Below are 23,185 nucleotides of genomic sequence, written 5' to 3' on the forward strand. Positions count from 1 at the left end.
TCTTGGCACAACTTCCCAAACACCATTCTACATAATGGAGTTATACTCCTCAATGATAACATCTCCCCATATTTGTTGTGACTCATCCTCTTTAAAGCTAGAAGGCTCTGAGTCAACTCACTCTGTAAGAAGTGCCATGTAACCAGAGTACCTTTGTGGTTGTTTGCTCTACCTGAAGCTAGAGTTGGGTACCCCAACCCTCCCCTGGGCCTCATTAATTAGCTTCTCAGCCCACTTGGTTCTTCTTCTCCCTGTACTGGGAGACACTCGTTGAGTGGCTACCTCCACTCTCTCATCTCTCTCCTCCTCCTCCTACAACTGAGAAGTTAGTAGAGCTTCTTGCTTGGGATCCCGCTGCTCCTCCTCTTACTCTGCACTCTGCTCAAGCTCCAACGGCTTCCTAAGAGCCCTCGCATCCTCAAATTTCACATCATGTCTAATTGTTGTTTTTCTCAATGCTAGAACATACACCCTATATGCCTGAGATGTTTCGTTGTAGCCCACAAAAATACCCTTTTCAGTTGTGGGCTCCAACTTCTTCTTGTTATCTTTGGACACATGTAATACACCAAACTGTGAAGGATGGAAAGGTGATAAATCAGGGCTTTTTCATGTGAATGCCGCCTCTAGTGTAACTCGTCCCAAAACTTTATGTGGACTCCTATTATGTAGGAACATTGTTGTGTTGCATGCCTCTTCCCACATAAACATAGGCAGCCCCTGATCATGCAGCATAACTTTCGCTACTCCAACAATACTACGATTTTTTCGTTTAGCTACCCCATTTTGTTGAAGATTATGGGGAGTTGTGAGTTCTCTCCTAATTTCTTCCTTGGCACAAAAGTCCTTGAAGGAATTTGAGATATACTCACCGCCATTGTCACTTCTCAAGGCCTTGATCTTTGTGCCTCACTGGTTTTCAACTAGGGCCTTGAATTCTACAAACTTTGAGAAGACTTCCTCCTTTTTCTACATGAAAAATATCTAGGTTTTTCTGAATGATCGTCAATAAAAATGAAATAATATCTATAACCCATGAGAGAAGGACAAGAGAAAGGGCCACATACATCTTAGTGTACCCGCTCAAGTATGGCTACTACTCTACTATCTCCACTGGGGAAGGAAATCCCTGTGTACTTTCCAAGTGTGCAGCGCTTGCACACGTCATGTTAATCCATGTTGCATTTCCACAATCTCCTGCAATATCTTCAACGCCCCATCATGCAAGTGCCCATCCATCTATGCCAAAGTTCCCTTGCACCCTAGTTTTGCTCACTTCCAACCTTGTTGGTCAATGCATTTGCTGTTTCAAATTGCAAATTATAGAGCCTTTTCACCCTTACTCCAATTTGCTTGGCATCTCTCGTTGAGTTAGTGGGTTTCAAAAAGGATTTTCCTTTGCTGAAAATGACATCAGACCCCTTGTCTTCAAGGGTTGAAACTGAAACAAGGTGTTTTTTCAGCCCTGGAACATCGAGGATGTCCTTGAGAAAAATGGGACTCCCTGACTCCCTCTTAAATTTCACAGTGCCCACACCCATGGCTAAGTACTTCCCATCATCACCAAGCTCTATGGTCATTCTCTCGTCCTTTTCAATAAGTTGGCTGAAAAAATATTTACACCTAGTCATATGACATGAAGCCCCACTGTCTATGAACCATACATTGTTGGACACTAAACTTCCCATGCGTGCAATGAGAGAAAATTCCTTCTCAACTCTGGAATTGAACTCATCTATTTCCACAACAATTGCTACTTGGTCCTTCTTGGACCCTTTCTTTCTTTGTGGACACTTGGTATCATAGTGTCCAAATTGATGGCACTAAAAACACTTAATTTGGGACTAATTTTTCTTTCCTTTTTGGCCTTTCAAGCTTGATTCAATTGGTCCTGCATGTTTTTTGCCTATGCCATTGGTCTCGTTGCTAGCTAAGGAAAAGATTTCTTCATCCACCTGCTTGACATGAGTGTCATACCTTGACTGCCCCTTGATTTCTTCCTACATGCAATCACTTCATAGCCGCTCCCACTCTAAAAGCTTTTCTCTCCCTGTGATTGCATCATGGAAGTTATCCCACAACTTATGAAGCCTTGGTAATACAAGGTTCACTTGGCCACTGTCTAACGCAGTGTCATTCACCCCAACAAGCTCATCCCAAACTTGGGTGAACTTCGTCAAGTAGGATGCACTGGACTGCCCCTTGGCCATGCGTATTGCCTTGAGTTTGTCTTTTAACACCAATTTCCTTGCTTCACTAGTACCCTGGTACAAGTTCAAGACTATTGTTCACATATCATGTGTTGTCTTCTTACGTGTTGTTATAACATTCTTGTTTTTGATAAGTTAGTTATTAGATGAAAAAATCAAAATGCCATAGAAAAAATGATAATTTAGGATATGGACCAAAAACAAAATAGAAAATAAAAATGTTAGGAGTGATTATTATTTCAGGTCCATATCACATAAAAAATGGAAGGATAGTTGCTCTAAAAAAAGAAGGCAAATGAAAATGTTGGATAACCAATAAAAGAAAAATATTTGCTTTAGAAAATAAAATTAAGGTAAATTTAAACAAACCTTTGAAATTACTTTTTAAAATAATCAATGCTTAAGTTCTTTAATTATGATTTAATTATTGTAATAAGGCTTGATAACCTTGCAAATAAGTCATATTATATGCTTTTTGTCGCATAGGCAAAAATGACAAAACATCACGTCAAGCACCAATAACCATCGGACACTTTTCAACGAAGATCATTCACTTCGCCCGGATCAACAGCGAAGGAAGCTTTTTGGCCCCCCTTCAGTCGTTTCCCATTAACGCGGAGGGGGGTTCCGAAAAACAATTTTAATGGTTGCCCCTTTTTGCGACATGGTACCCCCATAGTGTTTTGGACCCCAAGGCTCGAAACCATAAACCATCATGCCCCCCCCCCTCGAAATCCACTGGCAGTTTTCCTCCATCCAACCGTTGACTTCTTCCCGTGCCATATAAATCCGTTATCTTCCATCCATTCACGAACCTCCACATCACTAGTCCATTTTCGCTCACCCATTCACCACCCGCCACGTTATAATGTCGTTACCCATACGCTCCAAAGTCGTTGCTATGCCTAATTAACCGTTTAATCACCCATTAAACATTAATTCGCATCCCTCTGCAAATTAATTGCCTACGGCTAGATTTAAACAGTGAATTAAGCCCAATTGCACCTATAAATACCCCATGGCTCCAATCTTTGCCACTTTTCACTTCCATTCATATACCAAAAGCGATATTTGTCACACTGTGTATTCTCACCACTGTCATCCATCTTTTGATTAAAACAGTTTATGACCGATGTACAAGTTGTTTCTAGATCACTAATAATAAAGCAAATGATTCTGAATTTGGTATCATACAACCTCGTTTTCTTCTGTAAGTTTACATGTGTTTCATCAATTATGTTTATTCTGCATATGTTTAAGTTTTTCTTAAAATTCCTTCTGAAGTTATTATCATAAAGAGACTGAGATATTGGATTATCTGTCTGAAAGGCTCCCTCTAAATCATAAAATTGTCAGCATCTTATGTAATTTTAAGCATATTTTGTTTAACTTTTGAACATTGGACAAAGGTTTTCCCACTTATGATGATTTATCTTTCTGTCTGAAGTCTAAATTAATCGTATCTCCTTACCATTCTTTCTACACACCTTATAAATTCAAATCATTGTGTGAAATTAAATAGCAACCCTTTGGTTATTTAATAGTACTATCTAAAAGAGTTAATACATCATTCTGCAGTGTGTTATATGTATTGGTCCTCCATAAAAACCAAAACCAAAACCCCAAGACATCGTAGATGCTCTGGCATGATCAATTGACCATTATCATCTCAGAGGATGAGAGGAATAATATGGTCATTTCCCTAGCATCCCTCTTACTGTGTTGAGTTCACTGTTGAAGGTCTTGTGGTTGAGCCATGAGATTTTTTGCAAACACCTTAACCCCTTGGTCCTCCAACACCACAAGCATCTTTTCTCTCTAGGAACAGAAAATGGAGGCTCCCTCCAAACTATGTTTCAGTCTCAAACCCTGATATGCCATCTTCCTAGTCAACTTCTACTCAAATCTTAGCGCTAGTCTGACTGACTAAACACACTTTTGGGTGGCTAGAAATTTTGAACAACACCTTAAACCTTAGTGTTGCTTCCTCTTCCACGCTGCTCTTTTCCTAGTGGTGGCTCATTATACAAAGCCTTGCTCTAATACTGTGTTAGTTTCCCTAAAACTCAATTATTCTAACTTCTGAAAAATGCAAGTAAATAATTGCACTAGAATTTAACTTATTTTACAAAAGTATGTTGTGTTTTTCTAACGTGCATGCCATGGAAAATAACAATAGTACCCAACAATAAAAACATAGTCACAACACCATAAAAACATGTAATTTTATCGAAGAAACCCAACACGTGAAAACTTGTTTCTCTAGTGGCTTCGATTAGCGCACCCTCGATGAATATTTATCAAAAATTTCATACAAAATGAAGACCTTCCTTATGATAATGAAACAACCCATAAATTCAACTCAACCTTGTTGGAAATCATCCCAATGTATGGCCCTCTGTGCAGGGAACTCTATACTAAATCTGTACAAGTCATACTACCCTCTCTGTGTGCTTTTTCTACATGTTTCTGGGTGGTCGAGTGTCGTAGTTGCATCCTACAGTGGTTGTATTCTTTCCTCTGAAGCCCTTTCGTCCTTGTTGAAGCCCTAGCTCGTTGTTGTGCAATGCCCCTCTCGTTGAATCTTTTTCTCCAAACAAATCTAATGGATGATGATTCCCTTCATTGCCTTTTCCCCTTCTAAGTGAACTTGGGCCCACCGACGAGATCTATGGCTAAGATGCCAACACTTCAAGGGCTAAGATCAAGTCAAATTTAGCTTAAGATAATTTAAAATTTTCTAAAGTTAACTTTAGAAAAAAAAATATCAAAAACTGTCTTTGTGGAACGTGGTTCCCCTACCAAGTTTAATGCACCTCTAAACTTGGCTAGACCACTTTTATCTCTAACTTCAACACCTCCACCTTCAAATCTTTAAAGTTACACTTTCAAATCTTTTGAAGTTACAAAATTTTATTATAATATGGTACAAGGTTCTATCTCACTATCATTAAACTTGAGGTCGAATAATGCAAACTCGCCTCATCTTGTACCATTTTATGAAGAGATACATAAAAAGGTATCGATATCTTAACCTTAACACTTTCAAAAATGAGGAATCTCACACCCACAATAACATGATACTTTAACAATCTATCACTTGATTTATAAATGTTATCTCATTCATCATGCAATCAAACTGGGATGAGTTGCGTATTGTGTTGTATCTAGATTCAAGTGGGATGCAACAAGACACTCAATTGTCTCTCACACACAAACCTCATCCATGGTCCACACTCTTGAACCATCGATGAACATTTCACAAGATTCAATGAGGCTTACTCCTCCCAACTTTTAGAGGCGATGTGTTGGTATGATATCGGGTATGCTCAATTTTTCTTGTTGAACAACCCTACCCTCTCTTTATGTATTTACAATATACCCCTTGTGTTTCAACTCTTGCACTCCTATTTTAGTTTCATTTCTCTATCTAGTATTCAAAACCAATGAATAGGATTGATATATCACAAAGAGCTTCAATGCACCAAGCAGGGCTCTTGAGCAACTTGAAAAGACCATGGTTGGACATGACAACTTATTTCTCTCGATTGACGAAAATTGATTAAGAAAGTTCCAATTTCAAATGCCCATCAAGGAGTCATTGTGTATATTGCTACAACAACAAAAAAAACATTTGAGTCCTTTAAACTAAATTAGGTGATCTTCGACAATAGTTGTTCATCTTATCAAGCAAAGTAAAAATAGAGTTGGTTCTATGGCCCTCCCCTCAACCTTAAGGCTTAGGTACCCAAGTGAAATAGCCCCAACCCATCAAGCTACACAAAAGCAAATGTAGCAAAGGAATCAAACAACCCAATCAATGTTTAGGGATTAAGAATCAATTATGTTTCCATCTTAATCATCATTGTGAAGAATTGGAACAAGGGCAAACAAGATAAAATATGACATGTATTGATTTTATGATCTGAATTTATAATACATCAATTTGACAGTCTAGATGTAAATATCAATGACAATTTATTAACCTCATCAAAGATGAGGTTTACAATTCAGATCAATGTCTCAAACTTAGTGATTATCCATACACTGACAAGCTAACACACTCCCCACCCCAATCACAAGTCTAAACGATTATACTAATAACTCATAAAATATTCAATTTGAAATTTGTGACTCTTAAAATATTCAATTTGAAATTTGTAGCTCTTAAAATATTCAATTTGAAATTTGAACTAAGCTCTAATGAAGGTACATTTGAGAAATGGCCAATATGTAGAAGTGAACAAGTAGCATGTTTAAATATTCTCATTCTTTCAGATTATCGTTCATTTTGAAGAGACCAATGGCTATTCTAGAATTCCCCAGAGTAAAGTGTCATGACAAAAAATTTGTTGAAAGAATTCAAATTAAGCTTTGAAGTCTTTATGTCGTGGTGGTGTTAGTTGACCAAATCTTCACTTCAATTGTTAGTTTTTTTGGTTGACACTAACCATCTTTTATTGACATTGGTGGTTAACGATTTACCATTAACCATTTTGTCTTAAAAAATGTGTCAATTTTGAATGACCATGATTTGAATAATGTGGTGGTTTTTTTTAAATACATCAATGAATTGATCATTCATATGTTCATATCTAACTTTCAAGAGCATTCATTATTTGTAGCATGCAAACCATGTGATCATTTTTGTTTATATTGTAAGTTTCAATACAATGCTTTAACTCTCTATTATTATCACTGTCGCTAACGTATTAAGTTTTTCATTGACTTGCTATTAGTTTTGCTTTGACTAAAAAAATTTAAAAGCTATGCGAAGTTTAACATTATGAAATTAAATTTATTATTTTTAAATAAGATTTATTTCAAATATGATTGGTTGAAATGTCTCCCCTCTTATTGTGTAATTATGACAAGAATTGACTTTTGTATACTATATTATTAATTACTATGTACTATATCACTAATTACTATGTACAATAAATATAAATAATTTGAAAAATAGCATTATATATTAATTACTATGTACCATAAACACATGGTTTGAAATTAAATTCAAAAATTCTATTTTCTCTTTGCTGTAAAGTATTGAATAGATCATTTTTATGGGTTTTATTTTTTAATTTACAAAATATATATATATATATATATAAATTTGAAAAAATATGTAAAAATAACATGTGTACAATTTGTACAACTCTCATTATATCAATCTATACTCTAACGACATGACCTGCACTATAATATGAGCATTATATCAAAAAAAATGTCATAATTCAATATTAAATAAATAATTATTAACTTGTTATCATTCTCTTCAATAATGTTTAATTATATTTAAAAAATTATAAAAAAATGTTAAACAAATATTCATATAACTCATTTTGAAATTTTATTATTATTTGAGTACATACAACACATCATGACATTAAAATATTTTATTAAACTTGAAGCTATGCAACCTTGTTATAATTTCACATGTCAAAAACTCTACTTTTAACTTCCTTATTCAACTTCAATCAATCTCAATTATTTTTTTACTTAATCAATTCAATGCTTCCAAAAACTATAAAAACAAGTATTTTATGAATTGGTGTACTTCTCTTAGTTAATGCTTCAAAATACTATAAAAAAAAACAAATTTCTCTAGCATTCATGTTTTTAATACTTAATTGTGCCATAATCTTTTGTGACTTGATGTACTTCTAGTTAACCAAGATAGCTTTTATAATAATAATAATAAAAAAAAAAATCCAAAAATCAAATATAACATAATATTCAAAGTGAACCTAAAGAGATCTTAAAAAAAAATTAGAATAAAAAAATGATTTTTTTAACATTTCTACTTTGATTACTTTAACATTTCAGTAATCATACATCCATCAATAGATTATCAAATCATAATTAGACACTTATACCAAACATTGTACTTATCTCCATATTCCTTTTAAGAACCAAAAATCTGCTTTATTCCTATACCCACCCCCTTCCCCCTTCGGGGCGGGGGGAATGAGGACCTTTAAGTTTTTAATCATCCTCTTAATTGTCCATGCATCAACCTATTTAGCCAAAGCACAAATCTACGCATATCACAAAGAATGCTCTAGCCAAATAAGGATGCACTTTGAAAGACTATGCATACTTACAAATATAATGTTCTCAAGGATTTGGCCCAAGCTCCAACTATTATGCTTGCACTTACAAAGTAGGGTGGAACCCTCAAATTCAAATATCATGACATTTGATCCTTATTTTTGGAAACCTCGTCTTCCACATCATTTGGTATTCCAGATTATTATGGTCCACGTTTTCAAAAAATGTGTTCATTGGATAGTTTTGGATGAGGGGGCATCAATTAGAATTGTTCATCACAGTGAAAGATTTTGATGGGCATACCTTGTAGCCTCAAAAGGTATTTTTCGATCTATCTTGTAGAGCTAAGGTACAAAACAATCTTTGTTGAGGTTGAGGCCATTAATGCACCACTAGCCTCTTGCTTGGGCAAAGCTGGTTTTATGTTTATGACAATTATCAATTCTTCACTCTTTCGAATCACTATGTTCTCCCATTAGGGTAAGATAGTCACCATTGACCAATTAAACTTTTGTAAGTTTGATCTTTAGATCGATCCCATTTTCTAAGCAATTCCACCACCCTTGCTGAAAGCATTCGAGCATGAATGTTTAAAGATTCCACATCGATGGGCACATTTGCCCTACTTCCACCTAAATTGTTTGAGTCAGCTATTACCTTCAACATGGTCACGTGACTTCGAAGGATCCACTAATCCTTAGAACAATTTTTCTCCGGGGAATGCTAGCACATTTGTTGAAATGATGTCTCATGAAACATGAATCAAGTTCTTCCCCGTTCAAGATCTTCCCCCAAAGTCAAGCTTGATTTTGATTCCATTACACGTGATTTTGATGAATCCACTAATCCTTGAATTGATTCTTCTCTTGAGGGCCTTGCTATGTTTAACAAAATGGCACACGTTGGCTATGAGTAGAGTTCCTCCCCCAATGTCAAGTTTGATACTCACTCCTTTACACATGACCCTAATGGGTCCATTGAACCCCCTATCATTCCATCGAGTTCTTCCCATGATGTTGAACTTGTTTTCAACCCTCCGCCCTCTCAAACTATCACTCTTTACTCTTTCTTGGTTCTGTGTGTAGTTTTGTGGCAGTGATGAAAGTTGACACCCGAGAGGATAGAGGATTGAAAACAAGTTCAACATCATGCGAAGAATACAATGGAATGATTCAAGCGTTAGTGGACCCATGACCCATCCAAATCATTTATAGGAGTGAGAATCAAACTTAACATCGACAAAACAACCCATTAAAATCATGCATAAAGTGAGAATCAAACATGATATCAAGGAAAGAATCGAACGAGTGCCACTTCGCTAAACATACCAAGGCCCTCCAAACAAGGATCAATCTAAGGATGGATAGTCCGTCAAAATCATGTGTAATGGAAGGGCATATGAGACAAATGTGAGCCTATTAATGATATTAGTTGACTCACAATTCAAGTGGAAGGAGGAGGAATATACCCATTAATGTGGGTTCTTTGAACATGCTTGCTCCAATGGTGGAATCTCCTACAAAGGGGACAAATTAAATATTGTGAAATCAAAGAGCAAGGTTACAAAAGTCTAAAATTCTTAAACCTTATTTTTATTAATAAAAATTAAATTTTAGTTACACTTAAATAAGTTCTATATTGTGTCTATCAGCTCACCACATTGTTAGAATGCCAAAGTCACCAAACCATTAAAATGACAAACTATAACGAGGATACCTGATAACTTTCTCATTTTCAAGCCTGCTTTCACTCCCCAAGTCCTTGTAACCTTTTCACGAAGTTAAGGCAGAACCATGTGAATTGCAGACTATTTTTCAAATTATCAATACTATTATTTTAACAACGCACCCTCAAAATACCTTACCAACAACCACACTCCATTTGTGCTAAAAACACTGGTTACTTGGCAGCAACCGCACACCAATCAACACCCAGACCCGTGCTAGCTTAGAAGTGTGGAATGCTTAATAAACCTCACAAGATCACTAATTTGCAATTAGCACGACTGGTTTGATTCTCGAGCAGCTAGTTCCCCATTCTGAGATGCTTCATAACAGAATATCAATTCTCAATTATGCCCAAATCATTTAATGCATTGATTTTAATGCATTGATTCACTGGCAGTTAATCCTCCGCCACCCCCCATCCTCATGAATGCTACAGCAAGGAAAAACATGGAAAAAACATATCAATAGGAAACAACACTACTAAAACACATCCCAAAATACATATCAATAAAAAACAACACCACTAACACACATCCCAAAATACATTAAGTCAAGAACCAACTCCCACAGGTACAATGTCAAATAAGAACTTCCGGGGAGATGGAAGCAACCCATGCATCCATCAGAGGGTTGAGGTTGTGTAAATTTTCTTTATTTGCATAATAGAGATGGGTCAAAATGAAACACAGTTTTCAAAATTTAAACAGGCACATGTTTTTCCAAGTCACTGTTTTCTACAATTGAATATACATCTGAGGCAAGTTGTAACCACTTTTAACTGCCTGCAGTCTCATGCACAGTTTTAAAAAATTTACCTACCTATGTCGGTTACTACGAGTGATAAGAATCCTCAATATAGGGCTCCTCCCACAGTTTTCATAGGCACAACACCTCTGCTATGGACTAGATTAAAGAATCAGGAAAACGCCCAACAGAACTAGCAGAAACAGAGGCTCGAGGTTTCACATACAAGAAACGGTTACAATGTATAAGAAAGTTATTCCATCTACGGTGTACAATACCTCTTTACTGACTACAGAAGCTAAGGTTAATTCCTTTCTTTTATCCCTCATTCTCTATCACAACTCTCTCTCAGTTCAGCCTACGTTTCAATTTATGAGCATAATAACCTCAAAAGATGCAATCATCAATAATTATACTTCAAGAAAATCAGTTATTTATCACCAAAAACCCTAAACATCAACCGTTGAATGAACTCAAGGAAAAATAGAGGCGCCATTAGCTTATTCGCGTAAAATAAAAAGGGCCTTCCTGATATCAACCACGCAGCGCAAACATAGAAAAAAAATGTTGATAGATATCCTTTAGCTGTATCATATAAGCCCATCGTTCAAGTATCAACTAGAAAAGAAATGGATCACAACAAAAGTTTTAAAATACAAAAATAAACCCAAATGCCAAATACTTGAAGAAATGCCCAAATCGCAAAGGAAAACACTCTTCAAGCTAGGGTCAACTGCCAAATACCCAGAAGCCTGAGGAAACCACCCTCCCAGCAGCAAAGGAAACCAAATACCCAGGTTCCAAAGGAAAACACTCTTCAACCTGGAGCAAAAAATCCAAATGCCCAAATCGTGGTGGAAATTACTCTATTCAAGTTGGAAAAGGAAACACCAAAGGCCAAAAGCGCAAGAAATCACTCTTCAGCTGAGAGAGTCTAGATTCCTCTTCTCTGCCACATCATTAAGATGCAAACTAACAATACCGCAGCACATCATCCTTGCAGAGTTTGGAGCTCAGCCCTTTCAGCATGAGGCAGTGTTCAAATTGGTTTCATTCTTGCATTGTGTCCGGGGCTTTGCAGACTCAATAAAGAGTAGGGACCAATATCCTTACTTGGCATATTGCTCATCTGAGACTATTGCCCATTCTACTCCCTCAAACCAACCCAGCTGTTATCTTTTACCTATTAAACAAGAGCTAAGCAAGATCATCATGGAGGGCATCTACAAGATGATGGTCCAAGTCACCTAATTCAATCCTCCAAGAGGGTTGCGCCCAAAGATGGCCTTCTACGCTCAGCACTTCTTGGAATTGAGAGGCGGGCTCATTGTTCAACCCCAATATACATTTCACCACTCGATGCATGCTCTTCACATTCCTCTAGGCCAATTCAAAGTAGGTTCTCATAGACTTCAAGTAGAGACAAACCACCAGGCGGATAGATCAGACAGAATCTACCACATATGTCATTACAAGAAGTGGAGACCGAGGTGCGCTTCATTGCTGGATGTCATGTCTACTACGAAATCAAAAGAATATTTCATTGCTTGTTCAAAGATTCTCATACCCTAACCAATTTGTTCATGTACCCAGTCAGAGATGTTTGGCCCTATATATGCAAGAGGCTCTCAAGTTCTGAGCGCATATTTTTCAGCCTCCCATCAAACGAGACCCCGCATAGAGAATCACAACATTTTTCAGGGTACTACCTTCAAACAAGGGAACAAAGAAACGAATTGATACCAATACGTATCTAGAATCTAGATCAATGAAGATCTGTGGGGCCTCACCTAGCGAGATCTCAACAACAAATCTCTACTAGGTCTTCCAAACCTCATCAACATGCATACACCCCTGGGCAACTATTTAGTGGACACTCTACACTTTCCACCTGCTCTTCATCAAACCGAAAAAGATTCTTCAATGTTCTTCATTCAACCTCGGATGTTAGGAGAGATGGGCATGATCCTCAAACCTCTTAACTCTTGGATCTTCTCCACTAGGGCCAAATGTTGATTTACTTCATGCATTGCATCTTTTTAGGAGACAATTTGGGTTCTCATGCTTTGCATAAACATCATTGTACTCAACAATCCTTCACCTTCTTTGAGATCATTAGTTGGAGACAAATATAACAAGATCTCAATGGAAGATTCCTCCCTAGAAGACAAACTAGGTCCTCCAAACCCCAACAACACGCAAACCCCCAAGCAACTATTTAGCGGACAATCCGCACTTTCCAACAACTCTTCATGAGTCGCCAACAAATTTTGTCGAGTTCCTTCAATGTTATTCATTCAGCCTCAAATGTTACAAGAGATGGGTCTGATCCTCAAACCTATTAGCTCTTGGATCTTCTATGCTAGAGCAAGATGTTGATTTACTTCATGCATTGTTTCTTTTTAGGAGACCCTGAGCAAGATGTTGATTTACTTCATGCATTGTTTCTTTTTAGGAGACCCTTTGATTCTCCCATTTTGTATGGACATCATGGTACTCAACAGTCCTCTTAACCTACTTTGTAATCATTAGTTGACATAAATATAATTATCTTATCTTTATCTATTCAAATTGGAAAATAGAAAATCTGAACGCCAAAAGAGCAAAGGCTACTTCAAATATGTCAAATTTGCAACCTTTGAACTTCAAAAACAGCTGCTTAAACAATTTCTGTATCATTCCCACCTTGTCCACGTATCTATTTCCTTTTAGCTTGGGAGAGAATCTTGTAAAGACTCGTAATACTGCTTTTCACTAATTTATTTCACTAACGACATGACAAACTTAGTAAAAAGGTGAGGGCTCTTTTTCAACTTTTTTAAAGAATTTAAAGCACAGAAATCAAATAATTCTCTTTTCATATCTAATAAATTAATATCGGTTTACTATGATATTGATATTATAATAATATTGATAGCATTGGTAGACATTTCCAATCTTAATATCAATATTGACCTATTATAATATTAATTGTGGGACATTTGATCATTAATATGCTCTTTCATCTCTTTCCTATTTCTTAGATTTAAAATGTGCTTTTTACATTGGGTAAGCCTTGTGCTTCTACAACCTCTTTCCTGGTTTTAATATTGCGTTTTTTCACAACTTCGACCTTCCTGCTCCAACGAATCGGGAGATTCCTTTCAAAGGAAGATATGTACTTGTAATGAATATAATATTGAGTTGTGTTCCACTGGGCCAATGATATTTTTTGGTTTCATTATGTACTCTGCTCCATGAATCCAACGCTTATTGCACACATTCGTCAGACAAAAAGTCACATACTTACACACAGAAGGGAGAGAATGATTCCCACAGATGTACCGAGAGACGAATCCTACCTATCCTATAAAAAGGAGAGACCAAAGCAGCGGGATCAAATAGAAAACATCGAACATAAGCCCTAATTTCCCAGGAGGAATCGCTTAAAGAATAAACAAAGGCTCCCATGACTGCCCTGGATCTTGTTTGAATTTCATTTGTTGTCCAAACATGAAACCCTCACATGAATCCTTTATTATGTACGTACGCCAAAAAATACTGAACTACCGATAAAAAAAGGGCATTTCGAAATCATGTAAAAGAAAAAATGCTGACCTTTAAACATTCATTCGCTTAAATATTATGAAAAATTATAACCAAAAAAATAAGCAGACAAACAAATTGCAAACCTTACAAACAATTCAAGACATAGCATTACCTTATTAAACATGCAGACCGGCAGATGAGTAAAAATGTACACCTGCGTTACTTGACTCGCTTCAGCAAAGGAAGGAATTACCACTTCTTCTCAGCGAATCAGAAAAACAGGAGGTCACTATCTGGGCACATTAACACCATGAATGCAATCGCAACTTGCAAACTGGCTGCCTGAAATTGTACCCATGCAATATAGCAACAAACAAACAATACCAAACATGTAGCACCACAAACAAAACAGAAGCCCCAGGCCCTCCGATCCAGAGGCGGAAAAATGGACCATTTTTCCCCGATAGCACTCCCCGCTACACCTCTAATGGCGATGTTATGTAAAAGAAACGCATTACCTTTATAACAGATAAAAACCCTAATGAGGGTCCAGAACATCTAAGGCCTCGATTTCATGGGGTTGCTAACGACATGGTCCTATCGCACTTGGAAAGTTAGCCCCACCTAAACGAAGTCTATCTTCGTTCTTTTGCGACGTACGTTATATCGGATATATTTTAGGGTTTGCCAAGGTTTTAATCGGAATTGTTTTAAAGCGATAACTAATTAATCCACATTTACTATTGAAATAGAGAAAAGGTTAGAATGTGGGATGAAATTTGTGTTTAATATTAGTATCGATCTATTAATTACTGATTACCGAGTGTAAGGGCTGCAAACTTTTTTTAAGGTGTAAAATTTGAATAAAAAGTATGTAGTTGTGACAAATTTTATGTCTTTACAAATATTTTTTGATTAATATTAAAATCATTTTATATATATATATAAAAAGTTTCATTGAAATAAATTTAAATAGTGTATTTAAGTTATGTATTTAAATGTTTTTAAAAATATAAGTTATAGAAAAAACGAAAAAAAATATTTTAACATTTATGAGGCTAAAGATAACCTGTGGGACAGATTGCTTCTTCATATGTTTGATGTATTCGACTCTTTTTTGTGAAGCTTCAAAATAAATGCTCCGAGCTTCTCGACAAACCCCTCGCTAAATAGATTATCCCAAGAGCTAGCTACCAGCATATCTGCGTAACTTTCTCTGTTGTCTTTGAAGGCCTCACATTCTAAAATGAAATGTTTTTATGTTTCCACTTTTCCGGAAGAACAAAAAATGCATACTCTTTCCTCCCACACTTCTTTTGGCCTTTTCTAGCGCCCTGTTTCACAATAGAGTTGATGAGAATTAGTCCTTAACTAAGCAATAAGAATTTTGGCTCTCCAATAGATATTGGCATCTATGTATGCTTTTGGTTGATGACTATGAGTGGCATTAAACACTTCAATATAGTACTTTTTCTTTCTTCCTAGCTCCTTATCCCAAGTACGTTTGTGGAACTTTTACATAACAAAAGCTTTTATCTCTTTGTTGTTTATGGGACAGGCGTTCAAGCAAATATGCCATTTACTAAACTATTTGTTATTTTGCTGCATCCAATTTTTTTCTCTTGCACAATATGTCATTAAAAACAACCTTGGGCCATCTACCCTCTTCCATTTGCTCAATTTTTTTTAAATACCTTATGACTCGCACCATAGCAACTGCTTCAATAGGAGCAGTCCCTTAACAAGATAACATAAGGAACTACACTTTTAATATTGAATTTGTTTGTAATCAAACGCTTCTGAATTTTCTCAATTTGTCTCGATTGCATGTCGGATGTATTGTTGGCCCATAGTTCACAACCATAGAGAATCATCGGAATCACTAGAAGCCCAAAAAGAGTTTGAGTGGTTTTCCAATCCCACAACTCTGCCTCTCTACACCTATTTTGAAAAGCATAAAATGTTTTCAAACCCTCCAAAGTTCTTTTCTTTCTACAACCATTCCAACTTAGATTTTTGTTGAAGTCAATTCTGAGGTATTTGTAATCTGCAACTTCTTCCAAAATGTTGCCTTCAAAATAGAACTTATGTTGGTTATGTTTTCTTTTCTTAGAGAAAACCACTACTTTCGTTTTGCTGATATTGACTTGCATCCCCACACTTCTACAAAAATGCTCAAGGGATAGTAAGTGCTCTTGCAAACCAAGAGTTGAATTAGCAATCAGAATAAGGTCATATGCATACAAAAGAAGCCTTATAAAAAAATTGCCTAAATAGATACCATCGCCCCCTTGCGAATTTAACCACTCCTCAAGCTTGTCAATATATAAACCAAAAAGGGTAGGAGACAGTGGGCAACCTTGCTTGACCCTGATATCGCTTCTAAAACTTTCAGAAATGCCTGCTGAAGTTCTAATTTTGACTTTCACCTCTTCATACAGCCTATGCGCAGCTGCCCTCAAATGTTTAGGAACCCCAAGTTCCTTCATTCTATGCCAAAGCTTATCCCTAGGAACCAAGTCAACCGCTTTTCTGAAATCAACAAAGCAAAAAAAGACTTCTTCCTTTTTCTCCCAAACTTTTTCAATGACGTGCCTTAAAGTTATACAATGATCAACTGTGGAATGTTTAGGTCTAAAACCTACTTTCCCTTTAGCACACTTATCTCTTTCTTCTGCCCACTTGTTAATTTTGTTTTCTAGCATGTTTCCAATAGCTTTGCAAATAAAGGGTTTATCATTATGGTCCTATAATTGAAGGGATTATTGACGTAACCGCTCTTGGAAAGAGGTATTTCCATATTAGTTGTCCAACTTGTGGGGAGCCCCTATTGTAAGATGTTGTTGAAAATTTTTGTAATGCGAGATGCAAGAATCTTTGAGCCCCACTTTAGATATTCTGCTTGGAATTCAGCTAAGTCTTTTGCTTTTCCAACACCCAACTTCTTGATACCCATCTCTACCTCTTGCACCGTGAAGAGTTCAGTATCAGTGTTGACCAAGGAGGGGGGCTCAACCTTGGGATCCTGCTCATAGAGTTGTGTTGCATAGTCAAACCATTTAGAAGTTGTAATACTATTTCTAGTTTGTATATTTTTCGGTTGGAGCTCCTTCCAAAATAATCTGGGGTTATTTTTCACAAGGAAGATTAGTTCTTCCCTCCTTGAAACCATGAAATCAGTATTTTTCTTGCTTAATAACTACTTGTAAGATTTGAGCTTTATGTTATCCTTGTTTGACTCTTTCCACATTCTCCTTGCCTTTTTCATTCCTTGTCAAACCAAGCATTAACCACAAAGCAATTTGTTTCAGACTTCTTAATTTTTGCTCTTTTTCACTTTGCAAGTGTGCATTGAATTAAATGTGTTAATTCATGACTATGAAGGCTGTGAATTATGATTTTCTCCTTCTCAAGATCCTCTCTAGCATCATTTTGAAGGTATTACAATTTTCTGGGGTCAAAATAATTCTACTATGTGGGAGATTTTGTTGGACATGTTGAATTTTTTACTCTAATTGTTTCTTTCCAATCCAAGAGAAACATAAATAAATTGGCTTGTGATCTGATTTTAAGTCCCACAGATGATATCCAATCAAAACTTCCTCCATTTTCTCACACAAACAATGCAAACAAATTACATAATCTACTACACTTGCTCCGTTGTAAGTATTGCAAGTGAAATTACCAGACTTTGCCCATCTAGTCAATCCATTACAAATGACTAAATCAAAGGCCCCACACAGAGTAAGCAATTGTTCACCAAAGAGATTGCAGCCCTTGTCCTCTGAAATTCTTTCCCATTGATGATTACTCTCTTATGTAAGCCAAATAGGGTCGCAATCATCTTTACAACAAAGAATGCTAGCTTGCTCACTTGTAGTCCTATCATTGAAATCACCCGTTATAAGGACTTCACCTAGCTGCGAATATGTTACAATATCCGTTTTTAAGGCTACAAATGGATCTTTGTGGTCAAGCCCTCTACCTTTGTAGATTTTTGAAACTTGCGGTGCAAAATAGCATGCTGCAATTCTGATGTGGTTTCCATTTTCTGATATTTTAAACCAAATGAATTGCTTATTTGAGTCTTCTTTTTCTAACTAAATGAGACGACCTTCTTTCTCCCTTACTAAAACCATGATACCCCTGTGCCCTTTCCCATTCCCTGATGCCTTCTTCCACACTGCCATCTTCCAATATCCTTCAAACGGAGGTGTCTTGCACCCTTCATGCTCATGTGTTTCTATGAGGTAAATTATGTCTCCATCTTCCACAATGGGCCCTAACCCAGGTCCTCGTCTCCATGGGTAACCTTTGCAGTTCCAACAAACTAATCTTAAGGAAACTTGGGTATGACTTGATTGCTATTTATTTTGACATGCAAGACTCACATTTGAGTCTTTGTCCCTGCTTTCTCATATTGGCCTTGCTTCCTAATTTCTTGTTGAAGAGTTTGTTACCTCTTCTTTATTACCATCTTGTTGCTCTGTTTTGGAAGGAGGTCCAAATCACATTATCACAGCTTTGCCTTTATAAATCCATGCTCTCTTGCCTTCATCTCTTGCTGCCCTAACTTTTAACATTTCCTCCCTTCTTTCCTCTTGTTGTTTTACAGTTAAATCTTCTTCTAGGAAAAAGCAAGAACCCCTCAAGAGATGCTTCTTGCTTAGAATGATTTATTTATCACGCAAGCTAGGCATGATGACTTTTACGGGCCTAGCTCTCTCACCGTTAAACTTACCCACCCTCCATGCTTGGCATATTTGTCCTTGCCGTAACAACTTGTCTTTCAAGAAGACTCTTGCAAGGTCAAGCGTACATTCATTTTTCCCATAGTCTTTCACCCCTTTAATAATTATGTTTGCTACCCTATTTTGTCTTTCCTTGCCTTCTTTATCTTACATGTTGTCAACCTGAATGTTTGTTTCTCCTTCCTTATTAGCATAATTGCTAATAACTTGAGCCTAAGATTTGGAAACTTTGGTGGAATCTCTTTTCCTTCTCTTGATTTCTCTTCATGGTTGTATATTTGGGCAATCATTTTCCCTTTATCCTGGGATGATTTCGCATTCACCAACTCTGTACTTTCCACTACAGATTTTCTTTTATGTTTTGCACATCCGCCTTCATGTGTTTCCATTCTATCTTCCCTATCATGAGAGCTTCCTGTAGCAATGCCACTTATTCTTTTAAAACTTTATTGCTTTCTGCTAAAGCCTTGTTCTCAACTATTATTATATGAATTTTATGATCTCTTTCCTGCTCTTTAGCTTCTAAAACCTCCAACCTTTGTTTTGTGTTTAAAAAATCTTTCACATAAAGATCAGGTGACCAGGTGAGAGGTGTGGATGTGAGACTATAAAAAGCAGAATCATCAATGACTTTTCCTCTGGATTTCTTGTTGCCACATGCTTGTAGAGAGGACTTGTTTGGGTGCTTCTTGTGAAGGGCTCGAGTACTTTCCTTTTTAGACCCTTTTTTCCTTGTCTACTCCCATTTTAGACGGGCTAGCCTTCATTTTAAAATGCCCCGATATTGTATGACATTGACCCAAACCCACTTCCCAGCTTTGGCGGATGAGGCAATTTTCACTTGTCCTAAATCATTTGTCTCCACATATTCTGAAATTTCTTGTCCCTTTGTCATGTTTGAATGCTATTCAGGTTATCGTTGCTCCTTGCTCGTTACTCGATACTTTTGCTGCATAAAATATCTTTGCTCTCACACTGCTCACTGTTCACTCCTCACTGCTCTCACTGTTGACCACGCTGCTCACACTGATGTCCAAGTTGCTCGCTGCTCATCAACATAAAAATTCAAAGATAAAAACAATAACCAATCGGGTGGCCCAGAGCTCGGCATCCATCCTTCTTAACCCTCGCTCCTCAACAATCCCAACTTGGTTAAGGCACAACATATATTGACTTAATGGTTGTGTATCGACTTACTGTAATCAGAATCTTCCTCTGCAGCAAAAGTCCCCCTCGAATCACAGAACTGACATGAGAAGCAAGCTAAAACAAAGAATCACAGTGCTCGGCTTTCAATTGGAGATTTCGGATGCTCGAAAGCCACATCGCATAGGCAACGATGACTTCCTCTTCCGATCCTGTTAAGTTTTAAAGCTTTATCGAGGTAAACCCTCTCTTATACACACGACCCTCTACTTACGAATGAACCTGTGAATGTCTGGATAAAAACTTATGGTAGCCTGAAGGGCCCGAAGTTGGTCTCAAGAATTGAATTTTAAAACCCCAAATCTCAAAATGCTTAATTCTTCCAAAGATTGAGCTTCGATATTCTCAACAAATTTTGCTCAGGTTTTCTAGAAATTTCTCTAGCAGCCAAAGAAGGATAAAACGGCTCAGAAAATGCAGACAACTTCTTTTATGAATTTCGATTGGTGATTTTCCAAGCATCCAATGACTGCTCTTTCATAATTGACTTCAAAAATCCCTTCAAAAAATTGCTCAAGCTATCAAACGTCCATGAGAAATTTGCTCTAAACTCTCTGATATATGCGCACCCACCTCAACGTTGTTCTACTCTATTTTGCGCTTTTTAATATAGCATTCTTATATTAAAAAGTGAAAATACAAGTTTCATTTTTATTTTTAATTTCTTTAATCTTTCTATAAAGTTGATATAAGATTATGTCATTTGATATGGACATAGAAATATTTTTTTATGGTTAAGAGTGAGAGATATTTTTACCACCGTTGTAATGAGATTATTCATGGTTTATAACACTCTTAATTAAAACTAGCCAAACATGTATAATCATTCTTGTTTTTTATTATAGCGAGCATGTTTTTTTCTTATTTAAAAAATATTTTATTTTTATTTTAAAAATAACACATATCCATGGACATAATTACACATCTCCCTTATATTGAGTTTTAGAATTAGTCTTTAGGCCCAAAGATAAAGTTCAAGATGATATAGATAATAATTGAAAATTAAAATATTATATTTAAATGTATTATTATATTAATTTGAATATTTTTTATTTAAAATTATTTGTTTAATTAATAAAATATTTACATTATATTTGATATATATTGTTTTTTATTTTAAATATTAGGTTAATAAACTTTTTATTTTGCAATAGCACTTCTAGAATTTTAATTTAATTATCAATAATTGTTTAGTGAAAGGTAAGGATTTAACCTCCGGTGAATATTTTAGACTATTCTTAGTTACACTGATAGGTCTGTTTATTTTAGAATAGGGCTTCTAGAATTTTAATTTAATTATCAATAATTACCACGTTGATGGTACGGATTTAACCTTCACTCAATATTCTATAATATGCTTCTAGACTTTTAATTTAAGTATCAATAATTACTAGGTGGTTGGTAGGGATTTAACCTTCACTCAATATTCTATAATATTCATAGTAGTATACACAAATCAAAATTTGAGATTTATATCCAAAGTAGTTATGTCAATTTTTCCCTTATAATCGGATTGATTAATTAACAAAAAAAAATGGCATATGAACAAATGTTATATGAAGTGAGTTATGGTTTTTTTGGGCATGTGGTATTGATAAGTCATGGTGGCCATGATATTGTAACGAAACTCCATGGTAAAGTGGAGTGAATCCCTTTGGTTAAGAATTTAGTTAGATGTTTTTTTAAATCTCTATAAATTTAACTCATACATTATTTTTTATAATTAATAATAATAATAATTTAAAATATATTTATTTTTTAGTTATTATTATTTATTTTTTAATCATGGCAACGTGAGATGTATTATGAAGTAAGTATTTTGATGTCTATTAGCATTTACCCACTATTTAATCAATATGGTTGAGCTAGTTATAATATATTTAAAAATATCCATATTCTATGTCTTTCATTTCAAGGATGGTACATGGTGTAAAGTATGTGGCATGTACTTTGTATACTTGACCCTGTGGTGAGTTAAATTGCATACTTGCATAGTATATTGGATATTAGCAACTCCCTACTAACAATGATACCAATTAAGAAAAAAAATTAAGAGATGTAAGGGTATGGAGAGGAGAGGGCTAGGGCTTGTAAGGTGGTGAAATCAATAGGATTTTCAGTGGGTTCTTGATCCTTATTTACACCTGTGACAATGACATCATGGAACATTTAAAGGATTTACTTGATGAGTCCCATATTTTTTCGAACTTAACTATTTATCAACAACATTATGAGATATAGGTGGGATAAGTGCCTAAAGTTGGTGTGAAGGGTGTGGATTGTTTGCTTGAAAATTGAGCATGGAATAACGATGATACGAATCTAAAAGGGATATGCCTTTTGTGTAGGGTTCACATGGTCTTTGAAGTGCATTGAGGTTGCACTTCTTAGTCAGAATGAGGATTTTGGTAAAGTTTCTCTTTGACATGTTTTTTATTTAATCATTTCTTCATCTTTTGTTAGGCTTGCATCTTCAGCTCAGGAGCTAGTATTTGCTCCAAACCTTTCATCTATGAAGATTTGTAGTAAAATCTCTGGCACCCATGGGAGGAGTCAAATCTTTAGAATTTAACATGATTCTTGATTTATTCTTTGATTCAACTCTTATGTTGATTGAAGGGAAAATGGTTCTCATTAGTTCCAATAAGGACATTAGTATAGAGAGGAGTTGAATGCAATTTTGAACCTTGTTTGTTGAGAAGTAAGAGGTGTGCGAGAAAGAAAGGGATTTTAGTTCAATTGGTCTCGGGGGATGACATAAGGATGCATCAAGTAGTAAGGTTAGCATTATAGGTATTGGAATAGAGAGTAGTAGAAGCGATGTTGAACCTTGTCCATTAAGAAGTAAGAGGTGTGTGAGGAAGAGAGGGAGCACAATTCAATTTGTCATGGGGGATGACATAAGGATACATCAAGCAGTAGGGTTAGCATTGCAGACCTTAGTGGGTGATTTTAGGGCTGAAGGATG

The 23,185-nt window shown here is 36.0% G+C and overlaps 1 non-coding gene across 1 annotated transcript; it reads right to left on the reverse strand.

Annotated features, from left to right (window-relative positions):
- Positions 1 to 14,465: 14,465 nt before the first annotated feature.
- Positions 14,466 to 14,604, reverse strand: LOC149218256 (small nucleolar RNA snoR77). Its single transcript, XR_016249874.1, has one exon. It is a non-coding gene; the product is annotated as a small nucleolar RNA snoR77 (small nucleolar RNA).
- Positions 14,605 to 23,185: the final 8,581 nt, after the last annotated feature.

The sequence above is a fragment of the Pinus tabuliformis genome, chromosome Q (assembly GCF_031772625.1).
Source record: "Pinus tabuliformis cultivar Carrire ecotype Pingquan chromosome Q, CPIR1, whole genome shotgun sequence".
In the NCBI taxonomy this organism is placed as follows: domain Eukaryota; kingdom Viridiplantae; phylum Streptophyta; class Pinopsida; order Pinales; family Pinaceae; genus Pinus; species Pinus tabuliformis.